Source organism: Aedes albopictus, chromosome 2 (genome assembly GCF_035046485.1).
Source record: "Aedes albopictus strain Foshan chromosome 2, AalbF5, whole genome shotgun sequence".
NCBI classification, from domain to species: Eukaryota; Metazoa; Arthropoda; class Insecta; order Diptera; family Culicidae; genus Aedes; species Aedes albopictus.
Window position 1 is genome coordinate 362,357,870 of NC_085137.1, and position 25,248 is coordinate 362,383,117.

At 38.7% G+C, this 25,248-nt stretch overlaps 1 pseudogene; it reads left to right on the plus strand.

Annotated features, from left to right (window-relative positions):
• Positions 1 to 25,248, plus strand: part of LOC109622636 (adenylate kinase-like) — an 86,886-nt pseudogene that overhangs the window by 42,997 nt on the left and 18,641 nt on the right.

The window sequence follows — 25,248 nt, forward strand, 5'->3', positions numbered from 1 at the left end:
CCAGCAGCCCAAATGCGGCGGTCTCCGTTTCATTTCGAGACGCTGCTGACGTTGTTATAGGCCGCAGGCTTTACCTCTTTATCAAACGGTTCTCAACTTTTTTGTCATTTTCCTCTCGGGTTTTTACGACCTCCAGCGATTATTCGACGGCAGAAAAAAGGACCGCTTCTGGGCGGTGGCCATTTCAGTGCGATTGGTTCGTGAAATTGAAATCGAGTGACTGAAATATTTAAAATTACTGTTTATACTTCTTTAGAAGTTTTTCCAGGTTATTAGATTCCAGAAACATCTCCAGAAGCATTCTGAAACTTCTTAAGGATCTTTCTGAAGCTTCTCCAAAATCATTCTAAAGCTTCTCCAGAAGCTTTCTAAAGCTTCTCCAGAGGTTTTCTGAAGTTTTTCCAGAAGATTTCTGTAGCTTCTCTAGGAGATTTCTCCAAAAATTTTCTGAAGCTTCACCAGAAGCTTTCTGAAGCTTCTCCAGAAGCTTTCTGAAGCTTCTTCAGAAGCTTTCTGAAGCTTCTCAAGAAACTTCCTAAAGCACCTCCTGAAGGCGGCATTAAAGCACCTTTAAAAGCTTTTAACAACCTCTTTAGAAGATTCCTGAAGCTTCTCTAGAAGATTCCTGAAGCTTCTCTAGAAGATTCCTGAAGCTTCTTCAGAAGATTTCTGAAGCTTCTCCAGAAGCTTTCTGAAGCTTCTCCAAAAGCGTTCTAAAACTTCTCCAGAAGCTTTCAGAAGCTTCCTTAGGAGCTTTTTAAAGCTTCTCCAGAAGCTTACTGAAGCTTCTCTAGAAGCGTTCTGAAGTTTCTCCAGAAGCTTTCTGAAGCTTCTCCAGAAGTTTTCTGAAGCTTCTCCAGAAGCTTTCTGAAGCTTCTTCAGAAGCTTTCTAAAGCTTCTTCAGAAGCTTTCTAAAGCTGCTCCAGAAGCTTTCTGAAGCCTCTCCAGAAGCTTTCTGAAGCTTCTCCAGAAGCTTTCTGACGCTTCTCCAGAAGCTTTTTGAAGCTTCTCCAGAAGCTTTCTGAAGCTTCTCTAGAAGCTTTCTGAAGCTTCTCTAAAAGCTTTCTGAAGCTTGTCCAGAAGCTTCTCCAGAAGCTTTCTGAAGCTGCTCCAGAAGCTTTCTGAAGCTGCTCCAGAAGCTTTCTGAAGCTTCTCCAGAAGCTTTCTGAAGCTTCTCCAGAAGCTTTCTGAAGCTTCTGCAGAAGCTTTCTGAAGCTTCTCCAGAAGCCTTCTGAAGCTTCTCCAGAAGCTTTCTGAAGCTTCTGCAGAAGCTTTCTGAAGCTTCTCCAGAAGCATTCTCAAGCTTTTCCAGAAGCTTTCTGAGGCTTCTCCACAAGCTTTCTGAAGCTTCTCCAGAAGCTTTGCGAAGCATCTGCAGAAGCTTTCAGATGCTTTTATAGAAGCTTTCTAAAATTTCTTCAGACGCCTCTTTATGCTTCTCTATAAGCTTCTCGAGATTTCTCCAGAAACTTTCTGTAGCTTCTCCAAACACTATTTATTGCTTCTCCAGAATATTTAGGAATAAGAAAAGTGCCAAAAATCGTAACATTCCTTACGATGACCATTCACCTTTTTTCCACGATATTATTCCACGCCACCGTTTTTTTTTTCTGGAACTGGTGGCGACAAACCATTCAAACTCTTTACGGGTCATATCAGTTGATTCCCGCGCCACCCGGCCGCCACCGGCCCGGCCGATTGAGACTCGGAGATGCAAAGAAAAAAGAGCTGTTACCGAACGTACCGGGAGCTGCCTTAATGGATTCGGAAAACATAGAGGTAGGGTATCGCGCCACTTGGGCGGTGGCTTCTATATTCGTCTGTTTTCCACTATAACTCATTCAATTTTGAACAAATTGACTTGAAATGTTGTACACGGGTAGATACTATACCTATCTCACCACATTCCAATAGTTGTGTCAATTGGTTCAAATTTGACTGAGTTACAGTGGAAAACAGACGAAGAGAGAAGCCACCGCCCAAGTAGCGCGATTCCCTAGTAGAGTATGGAAGAAAAAAAATTGAATGAACTTCCGTATGGTGAGGACAAAGCTCACGAAACGGCGACAGCCTACCCAGGATGGGCGAAGAAAACCTTGGCCATGAAGAGGCATTGAAGAACCGATAAGAAACATCCAGCAAGTTCCCAGCTTGCAGAGGTAGCCTGGGTAGCATCCCGATTCTCGTTCCGTCGTCGGTGCCGCCGCCGCCGCCGCCACAGCCACAGCAGTCGTGGTCGTCTGTTTTTATCCTCGGCGCTCAGTCGGGTTCGGGTATAATAAGTGGGTGAGGAGAACATGCGGAGAAAAAATCATTGAGATTATTTTTTATATGTTTTAACGCGTCGCGACAATTCGGGTCGTTTTATATGCATTGAGGAAGCCGCCGCCGCCGCCGTTGCCGCCACTACTGTGGACAAGGAGGGATCCTTGCAGACGACGACGACAACGATGGTACTTGGTGCTGCTGCACAGAGACAGATCACAGACCTGGGAGTGCGGAGAATGAGATATGGACAAGAGGTTTGCGAAAGAAGTTTTGCCGCCTCACAATCGGGATACGGTGGAGCGTCGTCTTCTGGATCAGAGAGTGACAATCTCATGGTGGGAGCTGTGCTGAAAAGGGAATAAATGCAAGCAACACTGCAGTATGACTTGGTTTATCTTAACTAGCAGCATAGCATTTATATTTGTTTGTATAGATTAAGACACAGTAGAAAAAAGTAAAAAATCGGCATCATTAACGCCGACTTTTTTTTTATCTGTATTAACGAGATTTTTAGCCCTAGGCTAGTTCATCTCGGGACCCACGTTTTACTTCCCTTCCGAAGGAAGAACTCACGTTTTGTGAGTTTGTCGGGAGTGGGATTCGATCCCAGGTCCTCGACGTGATAGTCAAGTGTTCTAACCATCACACCAGGTCCGCTCCACAATGCCGACATTCTAGTTCACGAGTCAGGAGCCAAAAACGTGTGGGTTCATTCATAGTTCTTACGTTCCAAGATCCGACTTAGTTATCCTTAACTTGTTGACAGGTTTGTTGCCGTTGAATCATTCCATTTGCTCTACTTTTGCTTTCCTTGGTGATTGAAGGTTTTCAGCAGGCTACGTTACCAGAGCCATGCTTACATCGCACTGAAGGGAATTTCTCTATCTCCACTACCTCTTAAAGCTATGTTTATGCATATTATTTTTATGCACTTAAAAAAAGGAAACCTACTCAGAACCAATAATGTATGTAATAATAACGGTAACTATTGCAACGCGTTGCAACGGCGGCCAAGAGATGTTTATAGGTACGTTGCATGCGGTCCGAAGGGTTTTAGGGAGATTTTGGAGACATGTCAGGAAGTTTCAGAGGATTTTCAGAGACCCCATCAAAATATCTTTTCAAACGCTTCTGGAATGCCCTTTGATTTAACTCCTTGTGCATTATGAAATGCCTCGAAACGACCCTGAACCCCCCGCAATCCCATTAAAACACCCTTGAAATTATTATATGAGTGGAGCCTCGTGACCGTGCGGTTGGCGTCACCACACGTGAAACCGTACTATGCTATTGGGTGAGGGTTCGATTCCCGCTCCAGTGACTACGAGGAAGAAACATTACTTGAAAGTTTATACAGCCTCTGGCTGAAGACGGCGTCCGTGTCTTTTTAACCCTCGAGCGATCGCACTGTTGTATTTTGTACAACACGTTGAAAAAATCTCGCTTTTTGTACTCAGCATTAGCGTGGTGCTGACACAGGTAGTCAACCGCGCGAGTTACGGAAGGTTAATATAATCAATTTGAAATACCTTTTGGACGCCTTTTACCTTCACGTACCAGACCTCCGACAACTAATTTTCAAAACGCTGGCATTTCGTCAGTTTTTATCCTCTTTTTTTTAAGTCACCCTCAATCGATCATTGGAGCAAGTTTATTACACTCAAGTGGCCACGCACTAAGGTGGCCCACACTTACATGAAAAACAAAAATTTCGAAAAATGCCAAGTCTTACTTCCTAAATCAGTTGTTTTGGACTCCCAGAAGCTACGTTCAAAATTTGAGCAAAATCAATTAAGCCTAAGGAGGCGCTCAAAACGCTTAAAGTTTGTATGGGAAAAATTGGCCAAATGTATGCAGAAATTTTAAGTTTTCGAATTTTGCCGCTAGGTGGCCCTGTAAGCGTTCAATAGTCAAACCCTTTTGTATTATTGTAGTTGACTATATGCCAAACAACTTTGTCGAAGACCGCAAAGTGATGCAACGTTTGTAAAAAAAGTTATGCCCTAGGTAAAGTGAGGATAAACTTTATTGTTGTTTTTCCAATACATGCACAATGGTCGGAAAAGATAAAGTTCGGCCAAAACTCTTTTTATGTGTTTAATCGAAGTTATAGGTTGCCTAGATATGTTATATAGTATTTTTAGTGTTTAAAAAGGGGTATTAAAAAATTACGTAATTTCAATAATTTCAAAAACGGTAAAAATCAGTAAACCCCATATTTTTTGCGTTTTTTGTTAGAAAATCAATTCGAATTTAAATAAATGATCATCTTTCGATCAAATCCAATCAAGTTTGCTCAAAACGTGTGAAAAATGTGGAAAGATAAATTTTATATCAGTAAAAAATGGAAAAATAGCGTAAACTATATGAAAAAACATGACTTTTTTAAATAGCTCTAATTTAAAAAACTGCAAATTTCTGCAAAATATTTAAACATTTTTAGGCAGCTCTAAGCATGATGTTCAAGATGTATTATTCGAAATTGCGGCGACACGTGACGACACGAACCGTTTTTTAGCTTAAAAATTACCAAAATTTCTAAGGTACAATATATGAAAATTTGAAAAATTTTGTGGCATATTAATTTTGCACCATACGTGCATTCAAACAGTCCAATAACAAGCTTTCATATGCTGGATAACTTAAAACATATATTCCATTCTCAAAATATTTTTATTTTACTTTTTTCGAATAATTCATTTTTCAATTTTATGACTTAGCCCAAGTAACAATTTAAATTCCTTTTAGATTTGTTTATTTTTATGGAAGCTTTATCATAGCATGAATAATTCATGAAACATTTATAGTTGTTTTTATCAAGAGAAAATAATCTCCGTTGGTATGCGGTTTTTAAGTTTTCTTCAAGTTAATTATGAAAATCGCGCATAAGATAACTTGATTCACTAAGGCATTTAATCTTATAATAAGTTTTAAGACGTATTTGCAGTTATTTTCAACACATAACATCAACAAATTTTATTAAAAGTTTATGCTACGTTTATTAAAGTACAATTCATCTGAGTTGTTCTCCTTTAAAAACTTCTTAAAGCTTTCAATTCTTGAGCTAGAGCCTCTACCCTGGAACAAGAACTAAACGGAATAATAAAACAACGAACTATCTTATTACTTCAAATAATGAATTATGCAACAAATTGGCTTTCTTATGCAAATATAAACACTCAAACATTTTTGCTCACTGGTAATTTAGCCGTTTTGGTGCTCAAAAGTAATCATATCGACGAAATATTCATTTTATAGCCAATCAAAAATGCGAGTAGTTTGCTGCTGTCGTCCAACCTTCAGCCAGTTACTCACACAGGCCACAGCAACTTGAATCAAAAATGAAATGGGTACTTACTGTGACCCTTCGCATGCTCATGCTAAATAGTGTAATACTAGTAAATTTTAGTAATGCACTAATTAAATACACGAAACTATAATATAATTGGCACTTCCTGACGCACAATGTACAGAAACAACTTTTTTAGCTCCAAAAAGGTAAACAAACAATTGTCAAAGGCTGTTACTCTTGAATAAAACGAATAAGTTTCATTTAAGACGAACAAATCTGCCTTAAGATTGTCACTAGTAAAAACAATCTTCAATAAATGTTGTAGATTTCATGCAAGGCGACTTGGTTCCATCATTGTTTTGAGGTGGTTTGGATCAAAGGTAATAACAATTGATGGCGGCTGCATGAGTTTTGTTCGCTTGGAACGGCAGCCATGTTTAGAAAGAATTGAAAAAGTGGCGTAGACTTTTGTTTTTATAGGAAATTTATGTCTTCGTATATTAATGAATGATATTATTTTTGTGGCGCTTTGTTATTTTCGTATGTTTTGGGTGGCATATCAACGACAAAGTGGGTATGGCACGGAAAATTTTAATTCCCTGTCATCAATGATCTGTTAGGCAATTTTAATGCTTTAGCCATTTCAATTTGATGAAAATTAATTAGCAGTTCATTTAACATTTCATCCATGAAACAAAACTAGTTCGCATCTGCATAATGCTTAGGTAAAAGATTTCATTTATTATGCACTATTAGCACTTTTGAGAAAGACAGCTAAAAGATCAACATGTCTCATGCTATTCTTGTCAACGTTTTATGAAGTTCTTATAATCAATCATCAGTGTAAGTACATAAATACAACTAGTTTCAAAGCAGTCTTCAAAAGCAGCCTTGGAGATCTCCTGAAGAGTGGGCCAGATTAGTCTTATGGATATTTTATGCCTATTTAATCTCGGATTTGCAGAACAAAGAGCTTTATTGCTAAGTTTTATTATTCAATCTTAGAAATTACTTAATTATTATTATTATTAATATTTATTAAAGACACTTTACCACTTATGTGGCATTCGTGTCTGAGAAATTACTTAAGGATTGCCACAAAAGTATAATTGTTACTTGGGAGGCCACTTTGGCAGTGAAAATGTCATTGAAATACAAAAGTTGGTATGCTTTAAATTAAGAATCATCACTTCACGGTCTTCGACAAAGATGTTTGGCATATAGTCACCTACAAAATACCAAAGGGTTTATTTATTGAACGCTTACAGCGCCACCTAGCGGCAAAATTCGAAAACTTAAAATTTCTGCTTAGATTTGGCCAAGTTTTGAGCGCCCCTTTAGGCTTAATTGATTTTGCTCAAATTTTGAACGTAGCTTCTGGGAGTCCAAAACAACTGATTCAGGAGGTAAGATTTGGCATTTTTTTCAAATTTTCGTTTTTCGTATAAGTGTGGGCCACCTTAATGTCCCCTCTTCGAAAAGTGTGCAAGTTGGGATCAACCAGGGCAAAACCTTCGAATATTGTTCACTACGCGGTGTAGAACGAGACAGATTGTGGGTCATGGCTGGTCCTCATGGGACACGTTTCGCAGAATAAGACAATCCAGTGATTCGTTCATGTTAGGTATTTCTGCACGTTTTTCGAGTTTTGCATTTATGACGATTAACGTCGATCAGCACCATGGTTATGAGGAGAATCTCTGAAAACGGACGTTGCTGCCACTGCGGTGGTAACTTTAGAACACTGGACGTGCTGCTTCAGTGAGAGGCTCGAGCAGTCCTGGGGTGATCATCGAATGATGTCACCTAAAACAGTGCTTACAATTGTAGATATTTAGAGCGTCAATTGCGGACAAAGAGATCACCGTGGAAACAACTGCTGCATAGATTCTAATCGGAAACGACTGTCCGTATCCAGGTCGCACGCTATGTCCAAAGGAAAGTATTATGAAAAATGAATGTACCTCATTTTTTTTTCGCTAGAACCATGTTTTTGGACCTCTAGATTCAGAAAATGTGTGGTTTAAAATAATCCATCTTGGGTTTTTTTCCCATACATTTTTATATGGGACGAAATTGGCCCTAAAATGACTTTTTTCGATATTTGTATGGAAAAACAGGAAAAAATTCAAAAATATCAAAAAAACCCAAGATGAAATATTTTAAACCGCACAGATTCTGAAACTAGAGGTCCAAAGCTACGATCCTAGACAATAAAATTTGAGGTACATTCGATTTTCATAATACTTCCCTTTAAACATAGCGTGGGTCGTGAAAGATAGAACGATTCATCCCAAGCCGTCTGCGATGTTTTATTCAGCATATCCCCTTGGAGCTCGATTATATCAGATCCAAACTAATCCACTGGCTCCGCAAGCTGCTCAAGCTCTTTGATGTGGCGCTAAAACTTTTTAACGATCTCGTGAAGGGATGCTTTTCGAGATCATGTGGTAGCAAACGCCTCATTGTTATGGCTATTATGGCAATCGACTGAATCGTGTTGGCAGGTTTACCCTTCAAAGAAGTACGAAAATAATGCACCTGGAAAATTCCCGTTGACGAATTGATCATTAATAGAATCGTTCCGTGGAAGATCACCCAGTTATTGAAGTTGCCATCGATCTCGGGGAGTGATATTGTCAGCAGCATAATTTCGTTGGCAAGAAGCTAAGGAGTAACAAGTCCTGACTTCACGCGAGAGAACAATGCTCAATCAATCTTCTAGGTGAAATTAGAAAGACAACAGTACCCAGACTGCACTACCAGCTAAGCGCACAATTTGTTTTGATTTATATGGCAAAAGTTTAACACTTTCAAAGTTTGAATTTGACTAACCCGTTAAATCACGCGGTCAATGAGGAGCGGTTTAGGGTAAAGACTATAGCCCATACATTTTTTTTGCATGGACAAAAGCCCAAGTAACACACATGTTATATAATAGTTACGGCAGCGCAAGTTTTGGTTGTATAGAAGTATATTTAACGTTATTTTAACACAATGCTAGAATTACGTCAAATTTACTTCTATACAACTAAAACTTGCGCTGCCGAGACTCTTGTATAACATGTGTGTTGCTTGGGAGACCACTTGGGTCGGAATATCCCGAAAAATGATCACGTGGTTTATGGACAGCTCCTAACGCCCAAGGTGTCTCTTAATTCGAATAAATTTGTTTCCAATAGTCAAGTTTCAATAAAATAAACATCATTTAGCAAATAAAATTGAAAATCTATGCTTTAGTTAACAAAAATTCTTCAATGTAGGATCTACACATGTGATAATTTACTCTGGTTTTGTTTCTACACAACTTTCACACTATCAATTGCATTCTAATTCTTATAGAACTTCTGGAAAATTTCCGAGACGTTTCCCGAAAGGAATCCCGAGAGGAATACATGAAACAATCCTGAAATTAACCTTGAAGAATCTCAAGAGGCGTCCCCAAAAATCGGGATTAGGGAAAAATCCCTAAAAGAATCTCATGAGAAATCAACTAAGAATCCTGGAAAGAATTCCGAAAGAAATCCTGGCAGGATTCCTTGAAACAATTTTGTAAGAACCTCGGGAGGAATCCGTTTGAGAATTCCTAGAAGCGATTGAACGGTTTTGTTGAACACTCCATCATTATAGCTGTCTACTTCTCCGAAGACAGCATGCTAAAATACTATGTAATTCTCTAGTCATTCATTTTGAAAGTACTGCAACTGAGTTTTCAAATTAAAAAAGAGACAGTTTTTAATGTCTTATCTGAAACGTATAACCAATTTAGTTAGAGGTGGATGACATACAATGTTCAAAATGTTACTTTTCTCACTGTGTCAACCCAAGGTACTTATAGAGACCACAAGAAGTAAACTAAAACAAACAAGAGCACTCGATTTCGGCATAATGCCTGTTGGTGCCTTCCTAAAGGAGAAAATAATTTAAATTAATGTTGCTATAAACGAGATTTGCATATTCTGTAGGCCTTGCACAGCGCAGCGAAGCTCTCGGACATTCTACGGTACCAGGTCTGATGGTGGTCTCGGGCCACCACCACTGCCGAGCGCCACCAGGGCCGTGATCATCAACAAAATGTGTGATCCTCGTCGCGGTTCAAGACATCCATCGGGAGGGTACTTCGCGTGTTTTTTCGCTCTCTCTCTCTCTCGCTTGTTATCCCACTTTGTTTCTCCCCGGTGCGGGTCAAACCGCACCACTACACCACAAGCCAATAACAACGAGACCATGCGCGAAATTGAGCCCAATACCTCCCGAGTAGTTGATAAGTATAATTAACCAGGGCCCCGCGAGTGGGTAGCAATAATAATAATGGACCTGCAGAGGAGAATCCCGGCGACCGACCCCCGTCGTCGTCGTCGTCATCATTGCTCCACGGACGAAAGAGTCGTGAATTGAGTGAAGATCGTTTTAAAAATGGACTTTTTCAGTTGCGAATATAGTGATTGACTGCGAGCTGGGGCCCCCAATTGTATGATGGATGATGAAACCGAGTGCAGCGAGATGACATATGGTTTAAGGACTTGTTCTTTCATTTCAACTTAATCAACAATAGGATGTATCTTACTAGTGTTGTTCTTCCTGTTGTACTTGTTCTTCTTTCTCATCTGGATATTCTTGTTATTTTTTCATATATTTATGAGCCTGTGGTCATTTTTAGTGATGTTCCGAGCCCGAAAATACAAGATTTTTGTGGCAAGAAACCTTGCAATCATTTCTGTAAACACTATTATTTGGTTTAGAACTAGTATCCTCTACCACTCGGGTCATCCTCATTGTCTGCCACTCTCGCTCTACTTCGGATTCACCAACTAGGCGCCCATCGCAAAAATGAAACCATTTGTTAAGACCTCACAATTGCCACCAGCAAGCAGCACGGATCCACTTTCGTCCACCCAGGCGGCGACTGACCGACCATTGACTAACCAGTAACCACCCTACAGCAGTTTTCCACCGCGCGAAGCTAGTGAAGCTCTCAACTCGACAACCCGATAATAATATGCTTCATTATTGGGACCTCACGCATCATCATCATCGTTATTATCTTCTCGGTCGCCAACCTACAGACCGAGATGAAATAAGTATCTACACCAAAGCTTACAGTGGAGATCAGAGATTATTTGACATAAAGTCAGGTTATTTAGTTTGTTAGACAGGGAAAAAATGATCGGGACAGGCAAATTTTTCAATTTTCAAAAAAATGTTCAAATAAATAGATGCAACTTTTTGGAAAGTGCATCACTTCTTCTTCTTTATGGCTCTACGTCCCCACTGAGACTTGGCCTGCCTCTCTCCAACTTAGTGTTCTTTGAGCACTTCCACAGTTATTAATTGGAGGGCTTTCTTTGCCAGCCATTGCATGAAATAGTATATTGTGAGGCAAGCACAATAATAGACTATGCCCACGGGGTCGAGAAAATTTTCCCGACCGGAACGGGAATCGATCCCGCCGTCTCCGGATTGGCGATCCATAGCCTTAATCACTAGGCTAACTGGAGACCCCCCAAAGTGCATCACATATTCTCAAATTTTCACTGTTAGTGAAACTCGCCAGAAGTAATCTTAAGCTATCTGAAATGCCCTCAAAATCCCCCTAAAACCCTCTCGGACCCCATGTAACGACCAACGGCTTTCCTGGAAAGCTGACTAGACTGATTAACTCTTATGTGGCCGACAGGGTACCCGGGTACCCAGCACCCATTTAAAATACACGGTGTAGAAAAAAGCAAATAGTTTGTCGGACACAACGAACAGCAACGATGGACGGTGTGCAAAACTGCGTAAGGGTTTCGTGTGAACTATCCAGTTCATTCGAATCTCACTGGGGACTGCGACAAGGTGACGGACTCTCATGCCTACTCTTCAACATCGCTCTGGAAGGTGTGATGCGACGAGCCGGCTTCAACAGCCGGGGAACGATTTTCACAAAATCCGGTCAATTTGTGCGCTTTGCGGACGACATGGACATTATCGCCAGAACATCTGGAATGGTGACAGAGCTGTACACCCGCCTGAAACGCGAAGCAGCAATGATCGGACTGGTGGTGAATGCCTCAAAAACAAAGTACGATAGACGGGAATACTTTCGAGGTGGTGGGGGAATTCGTCTACCTCGGATCCTTAATGACGACTGACAACAACGTGAGCCGTGAAATTCGGAGGCGCATCATCAGCGGAAGTCGGGTCTACTACAGGCTCCACAGGAAACTGCGGTCGAAAAAGATTCAATCACGCACCAAATGTACCATGTACAAAACGCTAATAAGACCGGTGGTCCTCTACGGACACGAGACATGGACCATGCTAGAGGAGGACCTGCAAATTTTTGAGCGACGCGTGCTAAGGACGATCTTCGTTGGTGTGCAGGAGAATGGTGTGTGGCGGAGAAGGATGAACCACGAGCTCGCTGCACTTTACGGCGAACCCAGCATCCAGAAGGTGGCCAAAGCCGGAAGGATACGGTGGGCAGGGCATGTTGCAAGAATCCCGGACAACAACCCTGCAAAGCTGGTGTTTGCTACTGATCTAGTTGACACAAGAAGGCGTGAAGCGCAGAGAGCACGATGGGTGGACCAGGTGGAGCGTGACCTGACGAGCGTTGGGCGTGACCGAGGATGGAGAGCGGCAGCCACAAACCGAATATTGTGGCGTACTATTGTTGATTAGGTCTTGTTTTGAATGTGATGTTGAACAAATAATTGTAAATATGTAAATGTATGTACCCCATGTAACGCACCTGAGATCCTCAGAAACCCTCGAAAACGCCTTCGTAACGCCTGCATAACGCATCTGAAACTCGCCAAAATTTCTCTGAAGCTTTCTGAAATGTCCTCGAAATCCACCTAAAACCCCCTCGGGTCCCATGTAACACACCTGAGACCCTCAGAAACTCCAGAAAACGCCTACGTAAGGCCTGAGTAATATTTTTGAAACTCGTCAAAAATCCTCCGAAGCTTCCTGAAATGCCATCGAAATCTTTCTAAAAACCCCTCGGACCCCATGTAACGCCTTTGAGACCCTCAAAACCCTCAAAAACGCATACGTTACGCCTGAGTAACGCCTCTGAAACTCGCCAGGAATCATCTTAAGCGGGGATGGGAACACTCACTTCGAATGAGTTAAACTCACTTGCTGTTTTCTCAGCTCAGAAGCGTGCATTCAAAAAACAATGTATGGACGACTTGTGTCTTGTAATTTTGTCTAAAAGTTTGCCGAATACAATAGGGGTCGCACATGCATATCAATGTCGTGAGGAAGCTGTGAAGGCAACTCTCCACTAGGTGAATGTAATTTACACTCATCTCGTGGAGAGTCGCTTTCATAGCTCTGTCACGACTTTGGGACTCGTGTGCGGCAAAATTTTAGACAAAAGCACAAGGCAAAAGTCGTCCATACAACGTTTCCTGACTGCATGCTTCTGAGCTGAGAAAATAACAAGTGAGTGTAACTCTTTCGAAGTGAGTGTTCCCATCCCTGATTTTAAGTTTTCTGAAATGCCTTAGAATTCCTTCTAAAACCCCCTTGGACCCCATGTAACGCACCTGAGACCCTCAGAAACCACCGAAAACGTCTTCGTAACGCCTGAGTAATGTCTCTGAAACTCGTCAAAAATCCTCTGAAGCTTTCTGAAATGCCTTCGAAATCCCCCTAAAACCCCATCGGATCCGCAACTGAAAATACCCCTGGAGACCCCCCTCCCCCCGGTGCAACGCCTATGACCCCTCCCCTCCCCCTCCTGAAACATCCATGACATCCCACTGAAACCCCGCAAGGCCCCCTTCGCCCTTCTCAAACTGCTTCGCAATCTTCAAATCCATTTAGGAGGTAATGAACTGAATCCATTTTGGTAAAAATTCTATTTAGGCAGTCGCGACTCGTTGCCTAAATGGAGGTTTTGGTGTACTTGAGAAATAAGCATGTCCCGCGTGGCCTCTGCTTGGGAACCACTGATCTGTGCAACACCACTTTGTTGTAGTACATGTAATGTACTCCTTGAGACGCAGAATCATTGGCGAAGCTAAGGGGGTTCCAGGGGTGCCTGGCACCCCCTAGAATAAATTTGGCACCCCCTAGAATTTTTCCGTTGACAATCACCTAAAATACAAACTTCGTACGATAAATCAACTATGTGTTAATGGCGCATTTGAACAAAACTCAAGCTAAACCCGGGATTACTGTGGATACTGTGAGAACAATTATATTCTTCAAATTGAGCACCAAAGAGATGCTTATTTCTACTAGCTTATTATTTTGTTTAGAACAACGATAAGTTAAACATTATCTTTTGGAAAAATGAAGTTTGGTGTATGACCAAAAATAACATTTTAATTTTGAACAATCAAACAGTTTTGAACAATCATACAGTAATGATTACGGGTTAATTAACACTAATGCGTTACGGGTGTTACGCAATTTTTATTGTTTTTATTTGTTTTATTTTTCTTTATCATAGAGGTTTTCAGTCCTAGGCTGGTTCATCTCTTAACAGTTACGCAAATTGATCAAGGCAGGCAATAGAAAATTATTACCAGATTAGCAATTTGGGCTAATCTGGTAAATGTACAGTTAATTTGGATCGATCTGGTGCTATTTAGGTTCAATTCACGGTAGATCCAGAATGACTTTTGTGACTGCTCTGGGTAGAGTCCCCTGGTGTCAGCCATTTGCTTAAAATTTGCTTGGTTACATATGGACCTCTCACAGTTGACTAATTTAATGGACAATAGACACTTTCTCAAACCAAATTTCAACATGGTTTCCTTCCAGCTGGTTTATTAAAAATTGTCTAGCTCTATAAGCTGCGTTGCAGAGCATTGTTCAATTATAACAAACTGAAATTCATTATTTATCACTCAATACGCCTCATTCAAAACTCCCAATGCTTTTCCAATTTTTGGGGTAACACAGTCTTTTTTGGGGTTTATTATCGAAGTTACGTGTCATTCCTTCAAATTTAGTATTTTTAGGGCAGAAATGTTACACTGAAATACTTGCGGATGCTCTATTCGAAGACTATGAAATCTTCAAAAAATCACGTATAATACAGGATATTTTAATATGTATTTATCGCGACAACCCGTTTGATTTTAACACTTATGTGGCCGGCAGGGTACCCGGGTACCTTTTTCAATTTCAAATCTCGATATTTTAATGGTTATTGAGACTAGGATGTTGGAACTCTGTTAGATCTTATAACTCGTGAATATACATCTGTTACTGGGGTTGACCAAATTTTAAAGTGAGGAGGGGCAGGGGGAGGGGCTCCTGCATTTTTTTTATTACGTGGAAGGCTGGCAGTTTTTCATCGATTTTGGAAATGTTTAGCTCATTCAACTCAGAAACTCATCATCTATCGGGAAAATATTTTTATTTATTTATTTTTATTTATTTATTTATATAACGAATACTTGCTAAGTAAGGTACAACCTTTTAAATTTTAGCAATCGGAATTCAACATTATTCATAAATCATTATTTTTAACTTAACTATATAAACTAATTCCTTCTACTGAAATGGTGTGTGCACTGCCTGCGGAACTCTTTAATACTAGTACAAGATTTTACGTCAGGTGGAAGTTGATTCCAACTTACAATACTCCGAACGAAGAATGACGCCCCATAATGCGATGTGCTGTATTGCGGAATAACAAAGTTTTGTACGCGAGCACTTTGGAATGCTTGTAGTTTGTCAAAAAGAAAACGAGGTGCCTTTGTGGTTATTATTTTGTATAACGTTGTACATGATCGCACATTAAGGAAATCATAAAAACCGCATCCAAGCAGTTCAGATTGGAGGTGAGTAACGCTTGAAAATGATGTTAAATCATAGATCCAACGCACACAGCAATTTAAAACCACCCTAAGTCTTTCAAGAGATCGTGCAGAAGCATTTAGAAATAATTCTAAACCATAAGTAAAATGAGGTAGTAATAAGGCTTTGAACAAACGTAATTTCACTTGATTAGTCAGCATGCTCCCAGTTTGTTTGAGGTGTCGTAGGCCACCAAAAATTTTACCACAGACAGCATCTATATGAGCATCCCACTCTAAATCACTCTGAAAGATGATACCAAGGTTCGAAACCCTATTTACGTATTCAATTTTTTGGTTATTTAAAATAATGTCAGGAAGAATACTAGACATGTTACGGGATCGTGAAATAAACATTATTTTTGTTTTGGATGAATTAATTGGAAGAAGGTTGTTGTTTGACCATGATAAAACACGTGACAAGTCGGCATTAACAAGTTGAGCTAACTGTGATTTAGAGTGATTTGTAGAGCAAATATAAATTTGCACATCATCAGCAAACATGTGTATACTACAGTGCCTCAGTATTGACGGCAAATCATTAATAAATAATGAAAATAACAGAGGGCCCAATACCGATCCCTGTGGGACTCCCGATGTAATACCGACAGTATCGGATAATTGACCATTTGCTTCAACTACTTGTGAGCGGAGCGTTAAATACGATCGTATAAGGCCTACTGCATCACTTGAAAAGTTATAAAGGGTAGATAACTTACGTAATAACCGGTAATGTGACACCCTGTCAAAAGCCTTAGAAAAGTCTATAAGAAGCAGAAAAGCTATACCCCTTTTATCGATTACTTCATGAATGTCATCATGCACTTTTAAAAGTGCAGAGGAGGTGTTGTGGCCTGATCTGAATCCAGATTGAAAGGGATGTAAGAGATTAAAAGTCGAAAGAAATTCCTGTATTTGGGTCTTCAAAATTTTCTCTAAGGCGCACAAAATACTGATTGGTCGTAAATTCTGCATGTCATTTTTCCGAGGTTTCTTCCTAATCGGCAAAATTTTAGAGAGTTTCCAGGCGGCAGGGTATTTACCAGTTGCGATTACTGTGTTGAATACGTGGGTTATTGGACTGATGATATAGGGTAAAACGAGTTTCACAAACTTGGGAGGAATTCCGTCAAGTCCAATAGCATTAGATTTAATAGAGTTAATTGCTTTAGAGACCTCATACTCATTGGTTAAAGTGAATTTGAAACCATTCTCATTTGGTAGCACTATTGATGGCAGATATTGGTCCACGGTGAAGTTAGAACTAAAGAAATTGTTGATTTCATCACATGAATTCGAGAATTGTATAGGTGAAGAATTGTTTGTAACATTTATTTCTTTCAGCCTTTTCCATAAAATCTTAGTCGAATTAGCCGAATTTGCTATGTGGGAAACATAATTGGATTTAGCTTCTTTGATCATGTTGGTTACACGATTTCGCAGTCTTCTATACAAATAATGATCATCTTGGGTTCTACTCCTTATCCATGAACGATAAGCTAGGTCACGCTCCACCATAGCTAAGGATATCGAATTATTGAACCATGGATTACAATTTTTAAATTTACGCATGCGGATTGGAACGAAAGTTTCATAGGTTTCGAGAATAAATTGGTTCAGAATATTCAAAGCTATGTCAGAATCATTTATCGCATAGAAGATAGACCAGTCAGTATTATTCAAAGCATTGTGTAGAGCAGTTTTGTCAATCCGAGAATAATCACGAATAAGCGCGACAGAATCTGGTCGTGTACGGAGAATGTTCAAGGATGAGAATATAATGTCATGATATGAGAAACCCGGTGCAGCTACTTGATTGAAGTTCAATATAAAATCAGAATCATTTACTAAGAGCAGATCTATCAAAGAACTGCTATCTGAGGAACAATGAGTGGGTTCAGATCCAATACAAGTAAAGCCTAAATTTTCAACAACACTGGGCAACCTATTAGATTTGTTATCAAACTTCAACAAATCTGTGTTAAAGTCACCAATGAGAACGCATTTTCCATATGATATTGAAAGATTAGTGAGTTTCTCAAATAAGAATTCTGCACAGTCATTCCTTGGAGGGTTGTAAATTAGTCCAAGTAAAAATGTCTCATTGTAGGCTACTACTTTAACAAACATATATTCAGTTATGTTGACGTCGTCTATACTGTAAGGCAGCTCCGACGATGACAATATTTTACAAGAAATGTCATTTTTGTAATAGATACACAAACCACCTCCCCGACTGTAGATGCGATCGTTTCTTATTAGATTATATCCTTCAATAGCAATAGCATCATCAGAAATTTTATCTGATAACCACGTTTCAGTCAGACAAACTAAATCTACTTTACTGTTATAAAAACATTGCTTGAATTCATTAAACTTGGCAAACTGGCGAGCACAGATACTCTGTATATTCATATGGCAAATATTCAATGTGTCAGAACGCAAAGCCGCATTTATGACAGCACGAGGTATATGAGATATCGTACTATTCGTTCGTGTATTGCTGGTCAACGTTTCAACCGACATCGATTACAAAAAACGAATTCGAGAACCTTAGGCAATACACACCCACACCCAATAGAAGGAACCTATTTACTAAAACGAACTCCGAGTGACGAGTTTTCATCTGGAAGAACACTTTTCAAGTTTCATTTACATTGCGATTCATATTCAAATTCAGTTCGTATTGATTCGTTAGGGGGCAATTAACGGCTAAAAAGTCTTTCATAGACCATTCAAAGCAAGAAAGGTAAAAAAAAACAACAACAAACGGCAGAACAGCAACCAACAGCAGCAACAGCAGCAATAACATCAGGATCAGCAACAGCAACCAACAGGGTCCAACCAACAGTCATCCAGGGCAGCATCGAACGATAACTTTTAGGAAGGAAGAAAACATGGATAGTTATAAGGAAAGGTTTCATGGACCATATTGGAAGGAAAAAAGAAAAACTTCTTGGACAGGTGTCATGTTATAACTTTCAGGAGAGGATGGAAGCAAGGAACATCCTAAGGAACGGATACAAGGAATAACTTGAAAGGAAACAGAAAAAAAATAGGAAAGGTTTTATTCAGCTAGTTGATCCTCAGCAAAAATTGGCCTTGGCGCAGCATCCGGTTTAGTTTTGATGAAAACGGTACCATTCCTCGTATAGACGGAGATCAATTTTCCAGCTTTCTTTAATTTCACAGCAAGCGCCTTAATCCTACGGGCCTCCTCAGTAAGGTTCTCATTGATAAAAATCCGTTTATCCACATCAAATCCCAGGTGAGTCAGCGAAAGGTTTCGAGTTGCCAAATACCGACTGTAGAAATCGTCCCTTGCCAGCTTAAATCAGGCCAAACATTTCAATAGGTCCTATCTGCATTTGAGAGACTCTCTTTGTTCACTTTCTCTTTCAATTATTGTAATGTAATGGTACACTTTTCAACTATTTTTGCAGTACAAATCAAAAGACGATTGTTTTGACCATCGTTCAATGCAAGGAGACAATCATAATACAAATAAACAGCTGAGATATTAACGAAAGAGAGGGAAACCAAAGAGAGCCTCTCTTCTGCAGATTGGACCTTTAGACATGTTTGGCCTGAAATGCAAATTGCAAAATTATTGGAGGGGTAACTCCTGCAGCAATTGGAGCTCTTGCCAAACGTTTGGCGTAGATGAGTGGAACACAGTCGTTGTCGAAACCAAGAACATTGGCAATCTTGGTGACGTAATCCAACAAATCTTCGGAAGAATGATAGGGGACTCCAGATAACAGCAAATCGTTCGTTCTTTCGCCAATCATAATTCGCTGCTTGTTAGATCGCACATCATTTGCGATTTCCATGACTGTGCTAGACAGACAGCGAATTTCAGATGAACACTCTGTTTTGATTTTTTGTACATCGGCTCGCAGAGTGTTTATCTCCGTCTGAAGATCCCGCTTGCAGTTCTCCACACTAGCCTCTATCCTGGTATTAGTATTATCGAACATTCGCTGCATACGTTGTAGAAGCTCATCTAACGATTCAACGTGATCATTAGGTTTCCCCATACCTTCCTTAGAGTTGGTTTTGGTAGACGCAGTAGACACTGACAGTGATGATTTACTGTTGTTTGTCGATTGTTGGGTATTAGTGTATGGTGCTTTCGTATTTGCCGACCGGGTGAACATTGAGTGCCCGTGCTAGTAGTAGTCGAGGTCCAATATACAACAAGAGCTGATGAGGTACAAAGATGTCAGCTCTCAACGATCCAACAGCATATGATAATTGGACAAATAATTCACAAAATATCCAATCCAGCAACCAACTTTCACGTTCAACGTTGAAAAAAGTTCTTCTTTTAAACTTTGAAGGGGTATGTTTGACTTTACAGCGTGAATGAATCGAGAAATTAAAACGAGAATCACAGCGTTGGGACTATCACTCGCAATTCACGACCATCCCTTCAGAAACTCCGAAACTCAGAAACTCAGAAACTTCAGAAACTTAGACCGATCTAATCACCGTGGTTTTCGGAAAATCCATATTTTTGGGAGCATGTCCTTATACCATATTGAAACCCACATTGTTAAGGCTTAGATACCTTAAAGTGTTTATGGTCAACCATGGCCTCACGGGAAGCGTGTTCCGAAATCACAGTTTCAAAGTGAACACGTTTTATGATTCCAGGCCGGTCAGATACAATATGCCAAAGCAATTTTACGATGCTTGGTACCGAAATTGCTACTAACCTACCGAAAATCCCGTATATTGTATTGTATAAAAACACGGATCCGGAAATCCGGATTTTCCGGTACCTATGGTGATCGGACCGGTCTAACCAAATAGGATCTCTATAGATAATGAGTTTCTGAGTTGAATGAGGCAAAAACTTTTAAAATCGGTGGAAAAATCGCTGAGATATGATCATTTCCATTTCGTGGGTACCCGGGTACCCTGCCGGCCTTCTACGGGTGTTTTTTTTTTGCTGGCCACACTACGGTTAAGCTTGAAAACAATCATGTGAATAATTTACCAGAATAATTGTTAGAAGTTTGAACTCTGAAAATTGCGAAATTCATAAAATTACACACAATACAGCAAACTCATATGTACAGTTCCAACTCATTCCAACCAATTTCTTGTATTACAAGTAATTTTATGGAGATACGTATAATACAGAAACTTGGTGTTTTGGTGGACCATTAATGATGGAGATGAACATTCATATCAACATTTTATAAATTAAATCGAACTAAGCATTTCTTTGGACACAGGGTGGGCAATAATTGCAACCATTGTTAACTTCTTTAACAATTAATTCGGTATTTCCATCAGTAACAAATTTGTAAATTGTGTCGACAATTCATTTGGGATTCGGTTATTCCTGAATTGCTTTGTGAATTTCTGAAGTAATGTTTTTGAAAATTGATGTTCAATTTCTTTGGGATATTTTGCGAAAATATATAAAGAAATGTTTTTGGAAATTCCTTTGTAACTCCTTCGTTATTTTTTTTTAAAGTTCTTTGTAAATTCCTTTATTTAAATTGCAATTTCTTTGGGGATCCCTTAGATCTTTTTCATAGTTTTTTTTAAGAATATCTGCAGTAGTTCCATTGAAATTTGATCAGCAATTTTATTGGAAATTGGTTTTGAAACTTGAAATAATTTGTTTTGAAACAACGATGATTCCTCTGCTATACCTTTGCCATTTCTTTTTGCAATTGTTTTGTAAATTTCTTTGGCAGTTTTATTGTGATTTGTTCTATCATTACTCATGAATTCTTTCTATTTATTTTCATTATTCGTAAACTGCCTCGAAAATTTACTTAAAAATTTGTCGGCATTTCTCTTAAAAAAATATTCGGAAGTTTCTTTGAGAATGGTGCTGGCTTTTTAATCGAGAATTTCTTCGGCGATCCTTTAGTGAGCTACATCGGTGTTCAGCACTTCCTTTGGAAGTTCCTACGGTAATTTGTTTGGAAAATACCCTTTAAATATTATTAGTAAATTTCATTGGTAACTTTTTCGGTCATTTCTCTAGTAATTCCTTAATCCATTAATTTGGGCAATTCCTCGGTTTATTTAGGGATTATTTTCACAATTGCTTTGGCATATTCTTTTGTGGCTCGTCTGTGTGAATTTCGTGGGGCATTCTTTTGGCAGTTTCTCACATAATTCCTTCGGAAACTCAGAAATTCTTGAATAAACTGAAAAAGTTTTAAAAATTAAGTTCGATTTTCAAAAGAATATTGAAATAAATGCTTAATCACAAAGGAGTTTTCGATGAAAATCTCAAAAGAAAATTCGAAGAAATACCGTAAACCGGGGTCAAATTGATCAGCGGGGTGAAATTGATCATTCGGGTACTACATTGTAAATCCATACTAGGAACTCTTAAGCGTCGTAATGATCTTAAACTTTTTACGTCATCTGGTTCGTAAATGTCTAGAGATGAGTGTAGAATTTTATTTTTTTAGAAAAAAGTTAGTTCTGCCTTATTTTTTTAGGAATTTGCAATGTATTACTCATTTAGCTGAAATCATGGCTACTAAACATTCGATTGCTAATAGGACTTCCCGTAAATTCTATGTTTTAACATTTTTGTGGAGTCTTGGTTGGAAAGTTATGTAGCTAATAAGAGCATGAAATAGTTTAAAAAAAAAGTTCATTTTATGTTGAAATAGTCATTTATTGTGATAGAAATCACTTATTTCAAATGAAATTTTCTACCTGTAAGCGTTTAAGGGGAAATTTCAAAATTTAATTTTGCATTTAAAGTAATAAATTCACTAGTTGTAAGATTTTAAACGCGTTATTCGTGTTTAGAAGAGCAAAATTAAGCGGTCAAGGAAATTTTCCTTTCTAACCGATGCTTAATTGTATACTGATCAATTTCGCCCCAAAGTGGCTGTTCGCGTACAAAGTACATGCGAATAGTACATCGTCCCGCCACCTATACGTCAGCTTGTGCTTTCTCACAGCATCAAGCAATTACGATCCTTCCATACTGCTATCATCATGGCCCCCATCGGAAAGTGCGATCTTTATCTTCCGGCAACCTTTCAATATGGAGACACCATGTATAAAAGCCGAATGATAATCGTGATCGGGTCTCTTTCTGCGACATCGACGCCATCATCATCATCGGCGAACAAGAACCACAACAAACCAGAAATTAATCACCCAACCCCAATTGTGTAGTCATTAAAGTTTGAATTTGTAGTGAATTAGTTTTTATCAATAAATAAGTAGTTAAAGTTAATAATAAGTGGACTGAATAAAGTTATGATGTGAACTTACCTGTGTTGAACCAATATAAGTGTGTAAAGGTGCCTGAAAAGAAATAAAGAATAACTTACCTTGCGAACCAAATACGTCCCCATAGTGAGCAGTGGTGAACTTCTTTTGAGCACAGAATCGCTGTTCTACTTGAGATATCGACAGTGGCATTTCCAATTTAATGATATTTGGAGTTATTTAAATTAAAATTTAAATTTGTTGAACAAAATTCTGTCACGTGGTTCCATGGAGATCCACTGGGTACTGATTTTACAGAAATTCTTTCGGCAATATTTGGAATTCCACTAATGCTATCCGCAAAAGTTGTTTTCAAGTGATCAATTTGACCCCGGATTACGGTACCCTCAAAACTTGCTGAGGAATTTCAGAACGAATTCCCAGATCATTTGCTATAAAAATTGCATTTCCAATGGTGTTTCCAAAGTAATTCCTATAGTAGGTAATAGCCAAAAGAATTAATGAATAAATTATGAAAGATGAAAGATGAAATTATGTAAACAATTGGCCAAATCCTACCCCAAAAAAAAATTGGTGAAAAATATTCCATAGGAGTTGCCGAAGCAATTTACGAAGGAATTTTCAATATTATGCAAATAGAGCTTCAGAGGAAATCTTTTCCAAAAACCATGCCAACGAAATTCTTGAATGACTTGTTGAAAAAAAACCATCCAAGGAATTTCTGAACGAATTTAAAAAGGGATTCGTCCAAATTGTGAAGAAATGTTCAAAAGAATGGATCACTAAAATAACTAAATCGCTGTCACCATGTTACAGTGCATATACGGTGGCGCTTTTGTTTTGATGCGGTGAGTGGCGGAAAAGTTGGTTTCAATGATTGATTGGCGAAGATTTTTTCAAAAAAAAATAAATGAATAACAACCGAAGGAAATCTCTAAGAATACGATTCCTGATTTGCCTGATAACATTTTCAAAGCAAGTTTCATTGGAATGGCCGAAGTATTCCAAAAGAAACTGTTGCAGTAATTCCTTAATTTATTAATGAAGAAATCTCGATGAATTATTTGTCTGATAACATTCACTGGAATTATAGACGTGAATTATAAAAGAATTACCCGAAAAGTTTTTAAAGTAATTGTCGAGAAATTCCTCAAATATATTATCAAAGGAATACATATTTAATTACAAAGATAAAATAAATTAAAAAAAAAACGTACCGAAGAAAATCCCGAAAAAACAGTGGGAATTGAAAGACTTTACCGAAAGATGTTGATACCGAGATACCGAGAGTTGCTGGAGAAATTGAATAAAATATCAAATGGGTTGGTGGCATAGTTAAAGGAAAAACTATTGAGAAACTTCCTTATCGATTGGTGAAGGAACACCCCAAAAAATCCGAAGGATTTGAAATGGCATTTAACAATCAGCCGCTTAAACTCCATGAACTTACAAATGAAATTATTAAAGGATATGTTGAAAGGTTTTCTTTTGTAACAAATTCCAAACTTATTCCTAAAGAAATTCTTAAAGAAATTATCGAAGAGGATACAAAGCAGTTGCCGAAGAAATTTGTCAATGTCAAAGAAATTACTGAGGGATTTCCAAAAGAAATTTGAATTGTGCAACAAATTGCAAAACAGTTTTCTAATAAATTGTCGGACAATTTTTTGAGGAATGCCGAAATAATATTTCCGAAAATACAAACTTCTTGTATTTTACGTACTTATTATTAAAAAAAATTGTAGTGTTTATGAATCATACTCTGAATTGCTCTTCAAAAATAAGTTCATGCTCACGTAGTAGTTTTCAATTTATAAAAGATAAAGACAGTCACTATTTATGTTGAGTTCAAACCGAAAATGCAAATAAGTTTCTCGATTTTTGGTGTTAAGTATTACAGTTGCTCTGGAAAGTTATGTTTATATTCAAATGATTGCTTGCATGCGATAAAACACAGAGTTTGCCGTAGTAAACGTGAAGTTTAGAATGAAAATACAATTTTCCTATATTAACCTTATTTTTTTTGGAGATTTTTTAGTTTCTGTGGTTTACTGAGTTTTTAGTTCATAATAATACAGCATTTGTCTAATAGACATTTTAAACACTTCACATTTATCTAGAAAGCTGAGTTCCACAATTTTGCAAATTAGATCAATCGGTTTGAGCGGCTGAAAAGCCACTAAATCTGGCACCCCCTGGGCACCCCCTAGGAAATAATCCTAGTTACGCCAATGCGCAGAATCCGAAAAAATCCCACCCTCTCCTAAAACTTTCGGATCTTGAGAAGTTTGCGTGGCCCGTGTCTCAAGATTGGGAGTTATCAAATTTTGCAGCTCTGCTGGTGGTAGTGCTTCTTGAGACGAGCAATTTGCGAAAGAGACGAATGCCCTAGAGGTAAAGTCTGTCTTAACAAAAAAAATAAAATAAATAAAAACAACAAACTTCCATTATACATTATGTATCACATGTTACTTGTTCCCGAATACCTGGTAACACCCAAGGAGCGTAAGTTATGGGTGCGTTATTTGGGGATTAGTGCGTTCACTGGGGGGGTTTGGCATTGTGTTTGGCACAATTAGAGTTAGCGTAAATGGGGGTTTGAGTGTATTCCAAAACACATATGAATACTGATATATAAGATGAAGTTTC